Source organism: Giraffa tippelskirchi, chromosome 6, assembly GCF_054371585.1.
Source record: "Giraffa tippelskirchi isolate mGirTip1 chromosome 6, T2T-mGirTip1v1.2.pri, whole genome shotgun sequence".
Taxonomy (NCBI): domain Eukaryota; kingdom Metazoa; phylum Chordata; class Mammalia; order Artiodactyla; family Giraffidae; genus Giraffa; species Giraffa tippelskirchi.
The window spans coordinates 9549019-9571527 of record NC_137280.1 but is presented as its reverse complement, the minus strand read 5'-3'; the positions used below and the strand labels follow the sequence as shown (position 1 = coordinate 9571527).

Here is a 22509-nt window from a genome sequence, read left to right as displayed (position 1 = left end):
TACTTATTGCTAGAGAGAGGAGTCAAGTCTTTGGGTAGGGAGCCTGGTGGGCTGTCGTCTGTGGGGTCGCACAGAGTTGGACATGACTGAAGTGATTTAGCAGCAGCAGCAGCTACACATTCCAGGGATGTATGGGCCTGTTGCTGTCCCACTAATGCCTTGAGGCAGGAATCCAAAATGAGAGTTGACAATCCTGATGTTATTGCCGTAGAATGAGCTCCCAGAAATGCTTGTTGCCAGGTTCTCTCTCCCCATGGGGAGCCCCCGTTCCTCCTGCCTCCCTGGGAGGCTCTCTGAGGTCAGCAAGTGGGTCTGACCAGTCTCCTCTCAGGCTGTTGCCTCTGTGCTGGGAGGCACAGCTTGCGAGGTTCTGGGCAGGCCCTTCCAGAGCCAAGAGTCTGTTTCCTGTAGCTCTCTGGTTTTCCCAAGCACAAGACTTTATGGTTTCCAAAGCCAGGTGTTCTGAGGGTTTGTCTTCCTGGTGTAGGACCCCCAGGCTAGGGAGCTTAGTGTGGGGCTCAGACCCCTTAGTCCTTGGGGAGGAGCTCTAAGACTTTGATATTATTTTCGTTTGTGGTTTGACGACTTGAGGAAGTGCGTTCTAACTATACAGCATCTCTCCCTCTCATATTCATCTCCTTGCTTTCCTTTCTTTCTATGTTTAGTTGTGGAAGGTTCTGTATGCTAGTCTTAATGTTGTTTTCATGGAGAATTGCTCTGTAAGTAGGTGTAATTTCAGTGTATCTGTTTGAGAGGAGATGTGCTCATGGTCTTCCTACTCCACCATCTTGGCCACCTCTGCAAGATATTTTTAATGATGTGATTATAATTAGTAAAAATTGTATTCTCAAATACTTAGAGTTACATTTTGAGTTGCTTATTATTATTAGATAGCTGTTTGGAACCACTTAAATTTGATATTCTTATTTATGTGAAAACAATTGGAACATAAAGCTAGAGATAAGTTCAGTTCCTAGAACATAGGAAATATTTAGTAAATATTTTTTTGAACAAAATGAATAAACCATACATTATTTGATTTTCTTATTGCTTTTTAATGAAAATTTGGCTTAGAAAGTAACATGTACTTAACAAATTATGATTGAATAAATATAATTATATTTATAGATCAACTCTACAAATTGCACTAATGGAAAATAAATTCAAATCAGTCTCTATATTAAGTCTAAAATATAGTGGAAACATCTCTTACTGCTTTGCAGATAATCACTATACAATGAAATCATTCGTAAAGTGTGATCTGCAGAAATAATGTTGCTGTTGATTATAGTAAAAGAGGGTCTTTACTTAAATAAGTTTGGGACACCTCGGTTCAAATAAATTTCAATAGGCTTTTTTATTACAGGACTTCTCAGAGCCTTTTAATGAAATTGTATCTTGTGTAAAGGGGGAATAGTATGCAATGTTTTTCAAGTATATATTGGCATAGAAACTTAATTTGAATGAACATATAATAGAGTTAGCAAACCATGAACCACAACTTGGAAAATGCTACTATAGTGATTTTATTTTGCATACACTAAGGAACTGGAGATCATCCATTTAATATTTCCATATACTCTATTTGAATTCCAGTAAGAAAAAGCAATCAGAGTATTATTATTGGTGGAATTGAATTTGCCAGGAATGCGAGCACAGCTTCCTCAGTAAAGATCTTGCCTTTGGAAACATCTTACCTCTTGGCAGCTCTCCAGAGTTCAGACTTGGCAGCCTCAAGGACAAAGAACAAGGTGTGTTTATTTGATTTAACATTTGGGAAAAGGTGTTTTGACTTGTGGTTTGTTTTCTTTCACTTTGTTTTTCTTGTTTTTGTTTGTTTTTGGCAATGAACTTGAGTTTGGAATTTGTTCTTTCTTATGGGAGGCAGGATTACGATGAGGAAATGTTTTTACTTGAATTTATTTTGTTATTTTGGACAAATCCAAGAAAACAGAGTGAGATCTATAAAACTGTAAACCTTTATCTGATTAATTTGTTAAATCATTTAGTATTATTAATTGCCTATGATAATTTGTTGCCACATTAAAATATTTGATCTCTCTTGATATTTGGTACACTATGATATTTTGGTACATTACTGTATTTTGATAATTATACATTGCTTAAAATCATTGTACCTGCTTAATAAGTAATTAACGTCATAGAACAAATTAAGATCATAAAATATCTATTATTCAACATTATTTAAAATCTTTCTTGATTAATTGATACATTGATGTCTCATAAATTTTGTGGAGAGAAGAAATTTGTCATAAAATGGAAGAAAATGGGCCCCTATCATATATGTGACCTTATCCTCCACTCTCTTCTTCCACCCCTCATTCTAATCAGAACTCTTTAGTGGTTCCCCCTATATTTATGGTGTAGACTCCAGGGCACAAAGGAAGTAGGACACTTTTTATACTTGCAGGAGACAGGACACTTCTTACACTGAGATCAAAGTACTGACATGATCAATGTTTGTGTCTGAGCACACGTATGCGGATTTTTGTCTGTTTGGTGTATGTGTAAATGTGTGTTTTGGTGTGTGTGAGAGAGTGAGAGTGAACTTGCAGAGTCAGTTGATCTTACCCAAAGATCTATATTTTTGTGATTTGGGAAACAAATTCATGTGCCCAGACTGAGATGAAGATGTGTTTCAGGAGAAACACAACCTGGAGTTGCTACTGAATCAAACAGGAGATGAGATCGACTTGGGACTGAGAGGTTGCTGGGCAGAGTTCTGTACTTGTACTAAATCAGGTTACACATTTTACTGTAAAAATTGCTTTGGGAAGTTCAATTGCTTTTTTCTTTAAGTTGTTCAGAGTTCAGTAATAATTTGAAAATAAACATTTTAAGTGAATTTTGTGTATGCTATTTTCATTAAAAGGGCCCATGATATGTAATCTATTCCCTGCTCCCAAATTTTGGTTAAAATAATAAAGACACAATAGTAGGGGAAATATTTCTAAAATTAGTGAGGTAGTTATCAAGTGCTTTTATAAAATCATTTTTATGATGGACTTTGAAATAAATAGTGTGTTATAGTGAAGTTAATTTTCAAAAATAAAATAGGGAAGTGATTTGAATATTATTATATTTTTCTTAAGGTTTTTTTTGAAAACATTGGAATGGACTGTAAATTAAAGGATACCCTAAAATTGTATTTCTTATTCACCATTATATGTTAGAGCTAGGGTCATTTTTAATATTTGGAATGCTAAATTTGTTATTGAAAATTCAAGTTTTGGTCACTGATGGAACCAGTTTTATCTAATGTCTGATTACCACTGCTCTAGTAGAAAGAAGCATACTGACCTACCTAATGCAAGTGTGAATATATAAGAGAAATTGTGACATAGACTTTGAAATAACATCAAGGGTTTACAACTCCTGAGCTCCTGAGGGAGGAATAACAGAGAAGTAGTGCAAGCGTTGAGCTGAGAAGATTCTTTTCTTAGACTGGAGAATAATTTGAGATCTCTGACAAAGATTAGAGATTCAGTTGTTTAAAAAATGGGACTAGTGTTCAAGATTTTTGTTGTTGTTCAGAAGCCTTCCATTTTAGAAAGTATTTTAGAATGCTCCTTATGTACATAAACTGTAAGCATATAAGTGATAACGTATTCATCCAAAGTTTTCAACACATTAAGAAGAAGACAGTATATGTAATTTGCTGTTTTAAGTTATCCAAAGATACTTTTGTTGAAGCCACTTAGCTGATGATAGAAGATGGTTAGGAGATAGCAGAAAGTGTACTATTTATATGTAATTAAGTTACACATAGATATTATGAGACCATCCTTTTCTTTTTTTCTTTATGTATCTCAGTGACTTTTTACATGAATGTAAAGTCTTCAAGTTCAGATTAGTTTTTTTCTCTTAAAAAGCTTATTTGGACTGTATGGTGACTCCACAGTGAGGAAGTGATTAAGTCAGTATGATGTAATGATGCTGACAACATTTATCCAGCACTTATTATGTGAGGAGCACCATGTTAAGTACTGTGAATGAACTAGCAATTTAATTTAACACTTACAGCAGCCACATGAGATAGGAATTATTACTGTACTGATTTGAAAAATGGTAAACGAGCTTAGCTTAGTAAACAACTAAAAAGTGACAGAACCAGAAAGGAAATAAGTTAAAGCAAGGAAGAGTTAACCCATACTTTATCAGACTCATCTCCTTATAAAAGAGAACTTATAGTAATATTTTAAAATTCAAAGGTTTTAAAATCAAGTTTATAATAATTAAGCATAAAATGTGGATGTTTTAAGTTAACCTAATAGTTCTGGAAAATATCTGTTCAACAATGTACTGAGTATCCAGTGTTCTAATTTGTTTGAGATTTTTTAGTATACAAACAGTTGTACAAACATTCTACTGAAGGGAAGTCAGAAAATAAAAAATAGACTAAATTTAATATGGAAAGAGCTTTTAAACCTTTTAAAAGTAACAATTGATAGGTCTAAGGTAAAATAACTTTCCTGTTGCAACACTGATCATCTAATTGTTCATATTTTGTCATGCTTGCATCAAATCATGAAGAAATGAAATATTGACTGCTATAATATGGTTATTTGTTTTCAATATTATTGGCCATGACTTTGAAGAAATCTCTTCTCTCCTCCCTTCTTATACACTGAAGATTCAGCATTCCAAGAAAGCAATTAAATGTCATCTGTAAAAGAACTTTATTTTCTATAATTACAGACCTAGGTGGTCTGTGGCTTAAATGGAATGACAGTGAGAAGTCTTAGGACATATTTTTTCTATGAAGGTCACATTTAAGTGCATTTTAGCATCAAAATAGCTACAAATGCTCATGATTAAAGATTCAATCTTCTTTTTGTTTGCAGTATATAAAGGTGTGTTTATGTGTGTATAGAAAAAAAGAGGAAGGGAAAGAATAAACATGAAAATGAGAATGAATTACGCCAAGGCTCCCTAGGTGTTTTTTGTTTTAGTAGCTTTTCAGAATCCTACCACTGTAATTCAGGGAACTGACTAAACATTTATATTTATCATTAAAATACAAGATACCATTTTTTTTTCTGTTCTCTGTTTCCTCTATTTTCTCTCAAGCGGTCTCATATTACTGTACCGGATATCCTTTCATGTAGATGTCTCTACTATACCACTCTGAATGTCTCTGCTTGGTAGACCATCTTGCATCTATTCTTTCTTGTGAATGCCTAAGGAGTTAAAAAATGGATATGGTTTATGAACTTCGTTATTGAAGGTATAATAATGTGGCACAGTGAAAAATTGAAATGTTCAATTACAAGGTCATTAACAAAGAATGAAAAATAATAAAGGCAAAAGATGAAAGGAGGTTTTAAGGTAAATTTGAAACTCAAGTATGAAAACACCACTGTGTTGAGAGAGGCACAGGAGAGATTTTTGTAGAGAATAGAACCTGTATTGAAAGTCTAGTTCTGTAGTAACTAGATTTTTGTACTGAAAGAGATAACATGTAAGTCTTAGGAACAGGCTGTAGAAAAATTTTGGAAAAAGGTAGCAAAAGTGACGAATGTATTATAGTTAAAAAATAAACAGTAATTGAATATGATTCATCAAGGAGAAATTTGTACCAGAGATTGTGATTATGGTCAGTAATGTGAAAAAGTTCAACAATTATTTTTTATTTTGGGCTTCCCTGGTAGCTCAGCTGGTAAAGAATCTGTCTGCAATGCAGGAGACCCTGGTTGAACAGTTGAAGAATTATATTTTTTCTTTATTAATTGCTTCATGCAGTTTATTAGTGCACTCAGTTGTTTACTTTCATAAAATCCCATTTTCTAAAATGAACCGAAAAGGGCAAGTTTAAAGACAGGGGCCCAGAAGAGTTCACAGCCTTTTTATGACATTCATTTCTAAATGCCTTATTTGAAAGAGAATGTCCTGGTTTACGATTTTCATTTTTTCTTTTTACGTTTAGAAAGAGGCAGATGGTATGAAAACTGGACTCCCTTATTTAAAGGGAATGTTGATATTTATAACCAAGCTTATCTCCAGCAAGATTTGTTTTTTGCAGCTGTTCCAGGTTGAAAAAAAAATATTAAAGTCCTGGCTTGTTTTTCTTTCCATATTTGGGGTGGGGGAGATCTTCAGAATGTGAAAAAGTGATGTTTGATTTTAAACATGAATGCAATGTAAACTGTGATTTTTTTGCTTCTATATGTGAATTTTCTGTTTGTATGCTGTGATGATATTACTCTTCTTGTTTCACTGATCTATTTCCTAGATACATCACACTTGGGAAATAATTTACTCATCATTTTCCTATCATCAAAGTATTCTGAGAAATGTAGTAGATTTTCACTGAGTTAGCCTTTATTATTAAACTCTTTTCTGACTTTTCATTTTGATATATTACTCATTTTCTTTCTTCCTGAGTGAGTATATTTTTCACTGGGAAATAAATGTTTTCTGTTCTTTTTTATAGTTATATTATTTTCTATAAGGTGTGATATTCTTTCTTATTCTTTTCTTTGCTTCTATTTTCAATTGTAAATGCTGCTGTTTCTCTGAACATATATATCTTAGCAACTTCCTTTTATAATTTCATTGAAAATTAATTGTATTTTATACTCTAAACTTAATACATGGAACTGTCTCTTTGGGAACATGATAACACTGGAATGAATATCTAAGTTCAGTTAAGTCACTTAGTTGTGTCCTACTTTTTGCGACCCCATGGACTGCAGCACGCCAGGCTTCCCTGTCCATCACCAATTCCCAGAGCTTACACAAACTCATCTTTGCATGAAATGTTCCCTTGGTATCTCTAATTTTCTTGAAGAGATCTCTAGTCTTTCCCATTCTATTGTTTCCCTCTGTTTCTTTGCATTGATCACGGAGGAAGGCTTTCTTATCTCTCCTTGCACTTCTTTGGAACTCTGCATTCAAATGGGAATATCTTTTCTCCTTTGCTTTTCACTTCTCTTCTTTTCTCAGCTATTTGTAAGGCCTCCTCAGACAGCCATTTTGCTTTTTTTGTATTTCTTTTCCATGGGGATGGTCTTGATCCCTGTCTCCTGTACAGTGTCACGAACCTCCATCCATAGTTCATCAGGCACTCTGTCTATCAGATCTAGTCCCTTAAATCTATTTGTCACTTCCACTGTATAATCATAAGGGATTTGATTTAGGTCATACATGAATGGTCTAGTGGTTTTCCATACTTTCTTCAATTTCAGCCTGAATTTGGCAATAAGGAGTTCATGATCTGAGCCACAGTCAGCTCCCAGTCTTGTTTTTGCTGACTGTATAGAGCTGCTCCATCTTTGGCTGCAAAGAATATAATCAATCTGATTTTGGTGTTGACCATCTGGTGATGTCCATGTGTAGAGTCTTCTCTTGTGTTGTTGGAAGAGGGTGTTTGCTGTGACCAGTGCGTTCTCGTGGCAAAACTCTATTAGCATTTGCCCTGCTTCATTCTGTACTCTAAGGCCAAATTTGCCTGTTACTCCAGGTGTTTCTTGACTTCCTACTTTTGCATTCCAGTCCCATATAATGAAAAGGACATCTTTTTTGGGTGTTAGTTCTAAAAGGTCTTGTAGGTCTTCATGGAACCATTCAACTTCAGCTTCTTCAGCGTTACTGGTTGGGGCATAGCCTTGGATTACCGTGATATTGAATGGTTTGCCTTGGAAACGAACAGCGATCATTCTGTCGTTTTTGAGATTGCATCCAAGTACTGCATTTCGGACTCTTTTGTTGACCATGATGGCTACTCCATTTCTTCTAAGGGATTCCTGCCCACAGTAGTAGATATAGTGGTCATCTGAGTTAAATTCACCCATTCCAGTCCATCTTAGTTCACTGATTCCTAGAATGTCAATGTTCAGTCTTGCCATCTCCTGTTTCAGTTTGCCTTGATTCATGGACCTAACATTCCAGGTTCCTATGCAGTGTTGCTCTTTACAGCATCAGACCTTGCTTCTATCACCAGTCACATCCACAACTGGGTATTGTTTTTGCTTTGGCTCCATCCCTTCATTCTTTCTGGAGTTATTCCTCCACTGATCTTCAGTAGCATATTGGGCACCTACCAATCTGGGGATGACACCACCCTTATGGCAGAAAGTGAAGAGGAACTAAAAAGCCTTTGATGAAAGTGAAAGGGGAGAGTGAAAAAGTTGGCTTAAAGCTCAGTGTTCAGAAAACCGAGATCATAGCATCTGGTCCCATCACTTCATGGCAAATAGATGGGGAAACAGTGGAAACAGTGGCAGACTTTATTTTTTTGGGCTCCAAAATCACTGCAGATGGTGATTGCAGCCATGAAATTAAAAGACGCTTATTCCTTGAAAGGAAAGTTATGATCAACCTAGATAGCATATTAAAAAGCAGAGACATTACTTTGTCAACAAAGGTCCATCTAGTCAAGGCTATGGTTTTTCCAGTAGTCATGTATGGATGTGAGAGTTGGACTATAAAGAAAGCTGAGCACTGAAGAATTGATGCTTTTGAAGTGTGGTGTTGGAGAAGACTCTTGAGAGTCCCTTGGACTGCAAGGAGATCCTACCAGTCCATCCTAAAGGAGATCAGTCCTGGGTGTTCGTTGGAAGGACTGAAGTTGAAGCTGAAACTCCAATACTTTGGCCACCTGATGCAAAGAGTTGACACATTTGAAAAGACCCTGATGCTGGGAAGGATTTGGGGTAGGAGGAGAAGGGGACGACAGAGGATGAGATGCCTGGATGGCATCACCAACTTGATGGACATGAGTTTGGGTAACCTTCAGGAGTTGGTAATGGACAGGGAGGCCTGGCGTGCTGCGATTCATGGGATCACAAAGAGTCAGACACGACTGAGCAACTGAACTGAACACAAACTCATGTCCATCGAGTCGGTGATGTCATCTGACCATCTCATGCTCTGTCAGCCCCTTCTCCTCCTGCCTTCAATCTTTCCCAGCATCAGAGTCTTTTCTAGTGAGTCATTTCTTCGCATCAGGTGGCCAAAGTATTGGAGTTTCAGCTTCAGCATCAGTCCTTCCAGTGAATATTCAGGACTGATTTCCTTTAGGATGGACTGGTTGAATCTCCTTGCAATCCAACGGACTCTCAAGACTCTTCTCCAACACCACAGTTCAAAAGCATCAATTCTTTGGCGCTCAGCTTTCTTTATAGTCTAACTCTCACATCCATACATGACTACTGGAAAAACCATAGCTTTGACTAGATGGACCTTTGTCTGTAAAGTGATGTCTCGGCTTTTTTTTTCTTCTTTTTTTTTTTTTTGCCACTTTATTTTTTAATTGAAGGATAATTGCTTTACAGAATTTTGTGGTTTTCTGTCAAACACCAACGAGAATCAGCCATAGGTAGACACCCATGTTCCCTCCCTCTTGAACCTGCCTTCCAACTCCCTCCCCACCCCACCCTTCTAGATTGTCACAGAGCCCCTGTTTGAGTTCCCTGGGTCATACATCAAATTTCCATTGGCTATCTATTTTACATATGGTATTGTAAGTTTAATATGCTCTCTAGGTTTGTCATAGCTTTTCTTCCTAGTAGCAAATGTCTTTCAATTCCATTGATGCAGTTACCATCTGTAGTGATTTTAGAGCCCATGAAAATCAAAGTCGGTCACTATTTCCACCTTTTCTCCATATGTTTGCCATGAAGTGATGGGACTGGATGCCATGATCTTAGTTTTTTGAATTTTGAGTTTTAAGCTAGGTTTTTCACTGTCCTTTTTCACCTTCATCAAGGGGCTTGTTAGTTCTTCTTTGCTTTCTGCCATTAAAATGGTATCATCTGTGTGTCTGAGGTTGTTATTTCTCCTGGCGATCTTGATTCCAACTTGTGATTCATCCAGCCCAGCTTTTCACGTGATGTACTCTGCATATAAGTTAAATAAGCAGAATGACAATATACAGACTTGATGTATTCCTGTCCCAATTTTGAACCCATCCATCGTTCCATTCACTCTAGTATGTTAGTTCATTGTACAAATGACATTTTTCCTTGTGTTGTTTGCCTAATGTGGGTTTAGTAAAAATTTAAATGGAATTCCCACAATAAACAAATTGACTTGAAACATTCAGTAAAACTTGCTAGTATTCTATTACTTTCACCATGTAATAAAGCAAGTGATTCTATAAGAGGTGTGAAACTGTGCAAACAAAAGTGTTGCACCTCACTTCTGATTCTGTTGTTATTGCTGCATGTTCCCGATGGATAGCATGTAAGGTTCATGTGACCTGAGGTTGTCTATATTCATTTCTACTTCTTTAGCCAGAAGATCCAAAGTATATGTTTCTCAAATTCTTTGAAAATAATAAAAATAAGAAAGATGAAAGGATGTTTTCTTAATTAGTACTGTAGGCATCTGAATAACATTTAGTTCAAGTATCAATGGCTAAGGCAGAAATAAAATACATTATTTTATTATATGATATGGCTAAAGGAGATTTGTGCTTAGTCATATAGAAGTAACAGTGAATAAAGGAAAATGATATAAAATATATTTATAAACTATATTAAAATAATTGAATTCTTAATTCAGAAGCATTTATGTATTTCCCAGGCTTGCAGCCTTTCATTTTGAACATCAACAATCATTATTCTATTAGTTCATGGGAAAAATAGCAAATTGCTTACAATAATCACCCTCTTTTTTTGACATATTCTTCTAGAGGACCCGATTATGAGATAAAATGTTAGCTTTTATGAAGGAGGATTTAATTAACACTGTTGAAAATTGACCAGTGGGAAAGAGAGAAAACTTGTAAAGTAGTGATGCCAAATTATAGAGAATAAAAATTGATTCTAAAATAGAAATCTTTAAAGGATATGTTAGTAGAGTATAATGGCAATTTAATTTCCTAGTAAGAATGTAGCTTAGAAAGCATCTAACAAACTTTACACATTTCTTTTTTTGTCTTTAAAAATAATTAGTGAGAATTCCCTGGTAACGGTTAGGATTCAGTGCTTTCCCTGTGGGAACCAGATCCAGTTCCTGGTTGGGGAATTAAGATCTTGCAAGCTGTGTAGTGCTGCCATGAAAACAAAACAAAACAAAAACACAAAAAATAAATAAATAATTACTAATGATAAGCAACAGCTATGTTTAACTGATTCAATAAACTAGATACTAGCTAATTCATTTCCAGATATGTATTAGTTTTCTATAAATGCATAATACATTACCATAAACTTAGTAGCTTACAACAACGATCACTTACTAGCTCACAATTTTGTGGGTCAGGAGTCCAACATGGTGTGAGTAGGTTTTCTGCTTGTGATCTTGTGATCTTAGAAACCTGAAATTGGATGCCAACCAGACTGTTCAAGGCTCTGTGAAAGAATCCTAAGAATCCTGTGGGACTAGAGTCCTCCTTTCCTACTTGGTTGACTGATCTCCTCCATGTCACCCTTATTTCTTGCTACATGGACCCTTCCATCAGTGGAGAATTTCCAACCATAAAATTCCTTTGAATTTCTCTGAGTTCTCTTACTTTGACCTCTAGGCTGTGATGTAAAATGCTCATATGATTGATCAGTACCACTTGGATGACATCCTTATTTTAAAGTCAACTGATATAGAACATTAACTAAATGTGTGAAACCCTTTTGCTGTTAATGTAACATAATCATAGGAGTTATATTTTGTCATATTTACAGATTCTACCCACACTCTAGGTGAGGAAGAGATTTGCAAAGAACAGCATATTGGAGGTAATCTTAGAATCCTGCCAATCACATTTGATATAGTCATTGCTTATCAGTATAATGTATGGATAATTTTTAATCTACTGGGTGCTCCAGGGTTGCCTCATTATTTTTGTAGTTAATACCAGCTCTTTCTTTCTCAACTTCCTTACCATTTCTGTATTTACACCTAACATCCTACTTTCAACATGTCTGTTGCTATTATTATAACTTTCTTCTTATCTGTGTTTAGAACAGATGAGACATAGGAACCCACACATTGAGATTCCAACTTTTAAAAAGCAGCTAATGAATTCCTATGGAGAGTTATTCTTGGTCTCTCTTGGTCATTCAAAACTGTTTTGAGAAAACAGTTAATTGCAAAAAGCTGTATTGTATTTAGGAATTGATAGGGCAGAAATAGAGTAATAAATTATATATTTTATCATAGGCTCCTCAGACAACAGATTCTGAGGCACAGCTTAAACTTGGGTGCAATACTAGGGAGACAAAAGTGAACGAAAAATATAAGAAAAAAAAATAGATAAGGAGGAAAAACAAATATAAAGTGGTTACTGAACTGGCCATAGTGTAAGAGAAAATATAGACTTATTTAGTCATGTGGGACATCTCCAGGCTGGCTGTATAGAGACAATTAGTTGGATTGAGGAAGAGAAAGAAATGTATCGGCTGACATCTTCCTGTCACTTATTTTTTATTGGTCAAAGCTCTGTCCTTGTACTTTTCAGATTGTTTTTGGGCTATGGGGCTTGGGGTTTGGAAGCGGTAGGAGAAGCCTAGCTTCCTATCAATCTAGGCGTAGGTATTGCTGTAACTGTGGAGGTGGTGTTGGAAGTTGTACCTTCACCTTTACCTTCACCCACCCCCCAGAGGAAGCCACGTCAGCCAGCACTGTTAGATTAGTTGTGGGTAATTGCTGGTGCTATGCTTTGGGCAAGTGACTGAGCATCCAGGAGACAGTGAATATGGGAAAATTCATAAGTTGGATCTAACTTAGAATGTTGTATAGCGATTGCACCTGGTCAACTTCTTTAAAGAAGTTGAGTCTTTAAAGTCTTTAAATCATCTTTAAATAATTTAAATAATTTAATCTTTAAATATTTAAGAGTCTTTAAATAATCTTTAAGGATCATTTGTAATGTGTAACTATGCCTTTGATAGGACACAGGTCACAGTTAGAACTCCTTAAATGTTTATGAAGTTTAATTTTTACATAGACTATCCTCCTTTGTTCTCAGATGTGAAGTGAAGTGAAGTGAAAGTCGTTCAGTCATGTCCAACTCTTTGTGAGCCCATGAACTATACAGTCCACGGAATTTTCCAGGCCAGAATACTGGAGTGGGTAGCAATTCCTTTCTCCAGGGGATCTTCCCAACCCAGGGATCGAACCCAGATCTCCCGCATTGCAGGTGGATTCTTTACCAGCTGAGGTTCTCAGATAGTCCTTTCAAAATTTAGATAGTTTTTTTTTTTTAAAGATGGGAAAATTAACCAAGCATAATTAATGTGATATATCATTCCTTTGGACATCCTTTGTTAGTTGAGTCCTAGAGTTTTACTGAAAGGCATTAATCTTGTAGATGTATTGCTTTTCAAATATGACTATTCAACCAGGTCAATATTCTTTACCAGGGTAGACAAAAGCCAGTTGTCTATTTTCACATGATGACTGTAATAGCAGAATCTGAGATTAGTATTTCCATGATCTTCTTAGACAAAAATTTTGTTATTATTTAATTTTTGCTATTGTTAGTAGGATCAATGTAGGGTTGAACTCGGGTTCTCTGATAAGGCTTGTTGGACTTTCTAAGGTAAAAAGGTTAAGAACAAACAGATGTACTTAATCTCTGATGTTTCTTCTGATTCTGTGACTCTGTTGTACTAAATAAACTGATATGCTAGCTAGATATACTCAGCTCCTGCCTTTAATATATTTAAGGTAGGTTCCATGACTTTAGCACTGCCATTCTTATTCACAAGTTTAGGTATATTCATATGTCTTTTCAATGATGAGGCTGGGGAGCCCTGAGCCTTTTGAGGTTCCTGGGCTGCGGATCAGCCCCAGGGCAGCCAACGGCAGCAGAGAGGCCTGGGAGCCCTCCACTCCTGGGTATCCTCCAACATTGGTCAGCTCCAGTCAAAAAATCCAGCAGAGCCTTTGCTCAGGCCCCTGGGAAGCACCAACATGTTGACCAACACCCAGTAGCCAGTGAAGGTTTGGTTGTTGTTGTTCAGTTGCTCATTCGTGACCGATGGTCTGTAACCCTATAGACTGCAGCGTGCCAGGCTTTCCCAGTCTTTCACCAACTCTCGGACTCTGCTCAAAGTCATGTCCATCGAGTCGGTGATGCCATCCAACCATCTCATCCTCTGTTGACCCCTTCTTCTCCTGCCTTCAATCTTTCCAAGCATCAAGGTCTTTTCAAATGAGTCAGCTCTTCACATCAGGTGGCCAAAGTGTTGGAGCTTCAGCTTCAGTCCTTCCAATGAATATTCAGTTCAATGAATATTCAACACCACAGTTCTAAAGCATCAATTCTTCGGCGCTCATCCTTCTTTATGGTCCAACTCTCACATCCATACATGACCACTGGAAAAATTGTAGCTTTGATTATATGGACTTTTGTCGGCAAAAGTCTCTGCTTTTTAATACGCTGTCTAGGTTTGTCATAGCTTTTCTTCCAAGGAGTAAGCATCTTTTAATTTCATGGCTGCAGTCACCACCCACATTTAGAGCTCAAGAAAATAAAGTCTGTCACTGTTTCCATTGTTTCCCCATCTGTTTGCCATGAAGTGATGGGACTGGATGCCATGATTTTCGTTTTTTGAATGTTGAGTTTTAGCCAGCTTGTTCACTTTCCTCATTCACCTTCATCAAGAGGCTCTTTATTTCCTCTTCACTTTCTGCCATAAGGGTGGTGTCATGCATATCTGAGGTTATTGATATTTCTCCCAACAATCTTGATTCCAGCTTGTGCTTCATCCATCCTGCAATTTTGCATGATGCACTCTACATGCAAGTTAAATAAGCAGGTTGACAATATACAGACTTGATGTACTCCTTTCCCAATTTTGAACCAGTCCATTGTTCCATGTCCAATTCTGACTGTTCCTTCTTGACCTGCATACAGGTTTCTCAAGAGGCAGGTAAGGTGGTCTGGTGTTCCCATCTCTTTAAGAGTGTTCCATAGTTTGTTGTGATCCACACAGTCAAAGAATTTAGCATAGTCAGTGAACCAGTAGATGTCTTTCTGGAATTTTCTTGCTTTTTCTATGATCCAACGGATGTTGGCAATTTAATCTCTGTTTCCTCTGCCATTTCTAAATCCAGCTGGTACATCTGGAAGTTCTTGGTTCACGTACTATTGAAGTCTAGCTTGAAGGATTTTTGAGTATTACCTTGTTAGCATGTAAAATGCCTGCAATAGTCTGATAGTTTGAACATTCTTTGGCATTGTCCTTCTCTGGGATTGGAATGAAAACACACATTTTCTAGTCCTGTGTCCACTGCTGATTTTTCCAAATTTGCTGGCATATTGAGTGCAGCACTTTCACAGCATCATCTTTTAGGATTTGAAATAGCTCGGCTGGAATTCCATCACCTCTGCTAGCTTTGTTTGTAGTGATGCTTCCTAAAGCCCACTTAACTTTGCACTCCAAGATGTCTGGCTCTAGGTGGCTGATCACACCATTGTGGTTAACCGAACCATTAAGATGTTTTCTGTATAGTTCGTCTGTGTATTCCTGCCACCTCCTCTTAATATCTTATGCTTCTGTTAGATCCATAACATTTCTGTCCTTTATCATGCTCATCTTTGCATGAAATGTTCCCTTGGTATCTCTAATTTCCTTGAAGAGATCTCTGGTCTTTCCCATTTTATTGTTTTCCTCTGTTTCTTTGCAATGTTCACTTAGGAAGGCTTTCTTACCTCTCCTTGGTATTCTTGGAACTCTGCATTCAGATGGGTATATCTTTCCTTTCCTAGACCAGTGAATGTTTACACACTTAAGAGGATCAGCAGTGGGACAGCCGGTAGCTGGGCATGTCCTTCGGCTACGTGGAACAGCTGAAGGGCGTGTCCCTGCTAGTCTGGGCCTGAGAAAATATTGTCCACTGGAGAAGGGAATGGCAAATCACTGTCTTACCTTGAAAACCCTATGAGAAGTATGAAAAGGCAAAAAAAATATAACACTAAAAGATAAGCATTCCAGATTGGTAGGTTTCCAGTATGCTACTGGAGAAGAGCAGAGAAGTAGCTCCAGAAAGAATGTGAAGGCTAAGCCAGAGCAGAAATGATGCCCAGTTGTGCATGTCTGGTAATGGAAGTAAAGTCTGACACTGTAAATAACAATATTGCATAGGAACCTGGAATGTTAAGTCCATGAATGAAGGTAAATTGGACGTGGTCAAACAAGGGAGGGCAAGAGTGAACATTGATATTTTAGGAAGCAGTGAACTAAAATGGAGGGGAATGGGGCAAATTTAATTCAGATAACCATTATATCTACTACTGTGGGCCAGAATCCCTTAGAAGAAATGGAGTAGCCCTCTGATGGTCAACAAAAGAGTCTAAAATGCAGTACTTTGGTTCAGTCTCAAAATCAACATAATGATCTTGGTTCACTACCAAGTAAAACCATTTAACATCACAGTAATACAAGTCTATCCCCAACCACTAATGCCAAATATGCTGAAGTTGAACAACTCTGTGAAGAACTCTAGGTGAGTGACCACACCATCATGGTTATCTGAGTTATTAAAACCATTTTTTTTATAGTTCTTCTGTGTATTCTTGTCACCTCTTATTTTCTTCTGCTTCTGTTGGGTCCTTACTGTTTCTGTCCTTTATTGTGCCCATCCTTGTATGAAATACTCCCTTGATATCACCAGTTTTCTTGAGGAGATCTCTAGTCTTTTCCATTCTACTGTTTCCCTCTGTTTCTTTGCATTGATCCCTTTGGTCAGGGCCAGGGATATAGGTTCTTGGGATATATAAATATATATTTGAAGGAATGGAACCCAAGGAGAGCACATATGGAATGGTTGTACAATGCCATACTTAGTCACTCAGTCATGTCCGACTCTTTGCGACCTCATGGACTGTAGCCCACCAGGCTCCTCTGTCCATGGGGATTCTCCAGGCAAGAATACTGGAGTGGGTTGCCATGCCCTCCTCCAGGGGATCTTCCCAGCCCAGGGATCAAACCCAGGTCTCCTGCACTGCAGGCAGATTGTTTACCGTCTGAGCCACCAGCGAAGCCCAGTTGTACTATGGGGAGCACCAAAATTTAACAAGCAGACTGAGGAAAAATGCTTATGACTTAATGATGATTGTAAGCAAGAAATAAAGGTGATGGAGGTGGATAATCAGGTGAGTACTGACTTGGAAACTAATGCCTAAGAATTTCAATACTAAGTACAGTTAGCCTTCCATATCCTCGGGTTCTGCATCCACTGATTCAACCAACAATGGATCAAAACGGTTCAAAAAGAGAAAAAATTTCCAGAAAGTTCCAAAAGCCAAACCTTGAACTTGCCGCATACTGGCAACTAGTATTATAGCATTTGCATTGTATTAGGTATTACAAGTAGTCTAGACGTGATTTAAAGTATATGACTGGATGTATATAGGTTATATTGGAGAAGGAAATGGCAACACAGTCCAGTATTCTTGCCAGGAGAATCCCATGAACAGGGGAGTCTGGTGGGATGCAGTCCATTGTGTCACAAAGAGTTGGACACGACTGAGTGACTAACACTATTACTATATAGGTTATATGGAAATATTGTATTGTCTTATATAAGGGGCTTGAACGTGAAAGATCTTGGCATCCTTGGGGATTCTAGAATCAGTCTCTTCATGGGTACGGAGGGACAGCTGTACTCAGTCGTGCCACCTATCACCAAGAGAGAGGTTTCATAAATAAGAACTGTTTGTCCCATGGCACAACCTGATCTTGTGGTATTCTTATATCTGCAGCATATGTTGTCTAAAATAGTCATCTGTTTCTTGAAATGTAAATATTCCAGAAGATTTGCCATTCTAACCTTCACCCTACAACACCTTGTAAAAGACAAACCAGTTGAGCTATAGTGTGTTATGAATTGCCCTTCATAGTTGGGGTTAGAGTAATACCAATGGGTACTGGTTTATAGTTGTCCTGATGTCACAGGGTCTCACTGACATGAGACCACAAAAGTGCCTTGATTTGGGATGGTAAATTGTATAGTCACCCTATTTTAGGTTTCTGTTGAAAGAATATTTCTTTCACATCTGAAGCTGGGGAGATGGTTGATAAGCTTGTCTGCTAACCAGTTCTTGATAACTTTTATTTATTAACCAGATGCTTATTCCCTTTGTTATAATCCTAAATCACCTTTCTGATAATCCCTTTTTTTCACCAAACTTTACATGAAACAGAAGTTTTATAGGGTGATAATGTGCAAAATTTGAAAAGTTGGGCAAGTAACATTGGAAACGTGGCATTTTCAAATCTTCTCTTAGAGACTGACAACGCACAGTGGAGGCTCAGTAAAGCTTTTCATTAAAGCCAAACTTATTAGTATAGTCCTAAAACATCTGGGGAACTTGATTCATGTTTACTTCAATGTAAAATACATGTAAATCAAGAAAAAGATTTTTGACTTTGAATAAGCCAAACTTGGTTATAAATAGTGATTTTGATAGATTTAGAGTGAATCAGAATATTTTATCTATACTTATTCATCTATACATCTAGATATATTATTTAGAAATTCCCAGTCAAATGTGTAACATTTGGGCTAAATATAACAAGTGTACAGTTTGCTCATAAACCTGTGTCTCAGGTAGCTTATTGAAAGTTCTGAGAAGAATTTGCTAATATTACTTCACAGTCAAGAAAAGGGAGTTCATATTGAAGAATTATCATAAAATAAACATATATCTGTTTACTTAGGAATTTCAGAGATAAGAATAGATGCCATCTGAGATGTTTGCATCTAGAGCTTATTGTTTTCCCTCATCATTTAGCTACCAGTCTTTGGTACCATCTGGATAGAATGAAGTTTTTTGTTGTTGGTATAATTGAAACAATCTTGGGTTTCATAAAATTTTCTTAAAATAACCTAGTTTAAAGGGATTATAAGTATTGAAAAATCAAAGTTTGTGACCTTTATAACTAGAATCCTATTTTTAATTACTTGTCTCATCAGGAAAAACAATCTGAAGGTGTTTTGATACGAAAACTGCCTTTTCTCTACTTCGAGTCACTGAAGCCAAAGATAGCCTTGGTATCTCTCATTCTGAGCTCCTGTTAGTAGCTTGTAGTATGCAGTGTACACACTGCCTAACTTACTGATTTATCTTAGAATTGTGGATGTCTTTGCTCTTTTTTACATGGTTGAGTACGTTTCTCTTCTTATATCAGCTTATATATTACTTTGTATTAGTAAAAGCAGGGTCTGCAGTATTATTTGGTACCATATTATGACAACCTACATAAACTTTTTAAAAGTACAGTTTAGACTCAAAATAACCTTTATTTGAAGTGTTAGTTGCTCAGTCATGTCTGACTTTTTGCAACCCCTGGACTGTAGCCCAGGCCAGGCTCCTCTGTCCATGGGATTTCCAGGCAAGAATACTGGAGTGAGTTGCCATTTCCTTCTCCAGGGGATCTTCCCAACCCAGGAATAGAACCTGGGACTCCTGCACTGCAGGCAGATTCTTTATCATCTGAGCCACCCGGGAAGCCCCCATTATTTGAAAGACAGTATAATGTGTATCATTAACGATTGTTTTATTAACTATTAAAAGTTATATGATAGGCCAGTCTAGCTTAATTCACACACATCTTCTTTTGTAAATATAGTACAAGAAATTAAAATACATTTCCCATTTTGCTGATTTTAAACCTTGTAAATCATAATGACCATTTCTCTGCTTAGGAACATGGTCCAGATAGATAGAAATCCCTCCCAGATTTGAAGTGCCTAGTCCTTTGATATTTATGCAATTCAGAATTTAAAAAAATCATGTAACTAATCTCCCTACCCCTAAATGATGAGCGTTGTTGATGGTACATGCAAGGCAGCTTTTTTGTCTATTCTGGGCAGTATAAATTTAATGTGTTGTTTTCAAGTATGTCATGTGTCCAGATGCCACAACAATCTGTGCATTAGAAAGGCATTAAAATAAAAGTAAGTAAAATATTTGTTGGTATTTTTTTATGGAGACCAGTGGATTTGTGGTGCATTATGTTTGGATTAACTAATTCTATTAGGTTTCAGGAAAAACAAGTACATTCTTTTCTTATAGCCATTTGAAACATTTTATAATATGAATTTATAATAATATTCTGCCCTCACCACCTACCCCATACCTACTTCTCTCACTATATTCCCTATTTCTGTTGATGATGGTATCATATCTCTAACCGAGTATTTTGCCAAGTATGGTCCACATACCAAATGCCTTTGAAAACTCTGACATGGAGTTGGTGCTTGTTTAAAATGCAGCTTCCTTGACCCCTCCCCAACATTACTGACCAGGTATCTCTGAAGAGTGTGATCTGGGACTTTGTATTTTAATTATGACTCTACTTTTAAAGCACAGTTAGCTTCCCCATTTCTTCTGCCTTATGCCTCCATCCAGGGTGTTCCTATAGTCTAAAAATCGAATACCAAACTGTCACTTCCTACCCACTTGCTGCATTCCTCCCTTAGTGGGTTGCCTTTGAACATAATATGGCTTTTTTTAAGCTTATTAACTATATTCAAACCTTCTAGTCTTTCTAATATCATTAAAAAGCGTTTGATTTACTCACCACATTGCACAATCCCCTTTTATAACTTCCTGTTGAATTCAGAAAAAGCCTGAGGTTTCAGCTGGTCTTGGAAAGCTTCCACAAGGCAGACTGCCCACTCGATCTCTACCAAAGAGGCCAAAGGGTCTCACGGTCCCTGTGCAGGCCTCATGTCTATCTACTTCTAGCAGCATTGCTCAAATGCTCACACAGAGGAGAATTACCCAAGAGATGGTTAAAAAGAAAACTAGTGTCTTTCAAATGTTAATGGCCTAAACAAACAAACTCTGTAGATTCCTGGACCTTAGCCCTTGAGATTCCTGGGGCCCAGGAATCTACATTTTTGCTGGTGATGGAACACATTTTGGCAAATACTGACTCAGAGCCTCTAGTCACTCCTAGTGAATTTATGTGTCTAGTTAGACTCTTGAGACCCGAGCCTTTTCTCTGGAACTGAGATCCTCAGGTCTGGGAAGCAACTTCTTCCCACCGGGACTGGGCTCTCCCCTTTTACCCAGGTCTCAGCTGACTGCTGGGAGGCCTGAGTACTCCGTGCGATTTTGAGATGAGTTGGTTCAATATACTCCACATTCCTGGTATCTTCATTCACTGTTTGGTGTTTTCAGTTGCTAAGTTGTGTCCGACTCTGGCAACCCCATGGACTGTAGCCTGCCAGGCTCCTCAGTCCATGGGATTCTCTAGGCAAGAATACTGGAGTGGGTTTCTATTTCCTTCTCCAGGGGATCTTCCCAACCCAGGAATCGAACCTGGGTCTCTTGCATTGTAGGCAGATTCTATGCCAACTGAGCTATGAGGGAAGCCCTCATTCACTGTTTAAGATGACTATTTGACCATTTGTCCTCCCTTTAACACATATGCATCCCATTATTTTGTGGCTTGTTTTTCTTTTTTTGGACAGTTCTTTCACTATTTCCTTGTCTCACTAAAATTTTCTTTATGCCCCTCTTGAACCCCATACTTTCTCAAGCAGTTGTTACTTTTACCTCTTGATGTTAATTGAAACCTTATTCTTGTCATAGACAACATCTCCCTGAAGCTTTTTAAAGCGGAGGCTGTTCTTTCTTTAACCCTCCACATACCCATGGATTAAGAGTCACTTGTTACCTTTTTATTTCTTCATTACCACTTCTAGATCATTTCCTTTTCTGTGCATATGGAGTGACAAGTAAAACAAAAACCTGGCTCCTTTGTGGTTCATCCCACTAGACTGTAGTGCTGCTTACTGCTCTTCTTTGCTGTTATCTGTGGACATTCAAAACACAGAGTCTCCCTATCTTAGTTTTTCTTTCCATCCTAGCCCAAATTGTACTGCCCTCCTGGTGCCTTCATTATTCATATGTATTGAAGTGTGTATTATTCTGGTCTCACATTTCCTTAACTTATCAGCCATAATGTTTTTCTATTATTTTAGTCACCCTCTATCATAACCTACTACAACTCAATGATAACATAAATCACCTCACATGTTCTATTAATAACATTTAGTTCTTCTCGAGTGAAATAAGACTTTGGTAATATGGCTTCATCCAAATCTTTTAAGTCCAAAAATCAATCTGCTTTCTTAACTCTAAAATTGCTGCTATCTCCACTTCTTTTTTTTAGATAATGTTTATTTTATTTTATTTTAATTAAAAATTTTTTATTTTGTATTAAGTATAGCCAATTAACAATATTGTGATTGTTTCAAGTGGACAGCAAAGGGACTCAGCCATACATATATATATGCATCCATTCTCTGAAAACTCCCCTCCCATCTAGGCTGCCACATAACATTGAGCAGTTTCCTGTGCTATACAGTAGGAGTTATTGGTTATTCATTTTTAATTATAGCGGTGTAAACATGTCAGTCACAAACTCCCTAAATATCCCTTCCCCCTTTACTTCTCCTGTAGCAACCATAAATTCATTCTCTAAGTCTGTTGAGTCTATTTTCATTTCTTTTTAGATTCTGCATATGAGAGATGTCATAAGATATTTCTCCTTCTCTGACTTACTTGAGCCTGACAATCCC

General features: G+C 37.2%; 1 protein-coding gene across 17 annotated transcripts in view; it reads left to right on the top strand.

Annotated features, from left to right (window-relative positions):
• Positions 1–22509, top strand: part of TRIQK (triple QxxK/R motif containing) — a 92343-nt gene that overhangs the window by 18714 nt on the left and 51120 nt on the right. For 8 of the 17 annotated variants that reach the window (XM_081496879.1, XM_081496875.1, XM_081496882.1 and 5 more), the window contains one exon: positions 1597–1751. The exons of 2 other annotated variants lie outside the window; for them this stretch is intronic. The gene's annotated coding sequence lies outside the window, so the exon portion shown is untranslated. Of the gene's footprint in view, positions 1–1596; positions 1752–11645; positions 11700–22509 lie in introns of all 17 variants that reach the window. 7 more of the 17 variants (XM_081496887.1, XM_081496886.1, XM_081496889.1 and 4 more) reach the window with 1 other exon arrangement.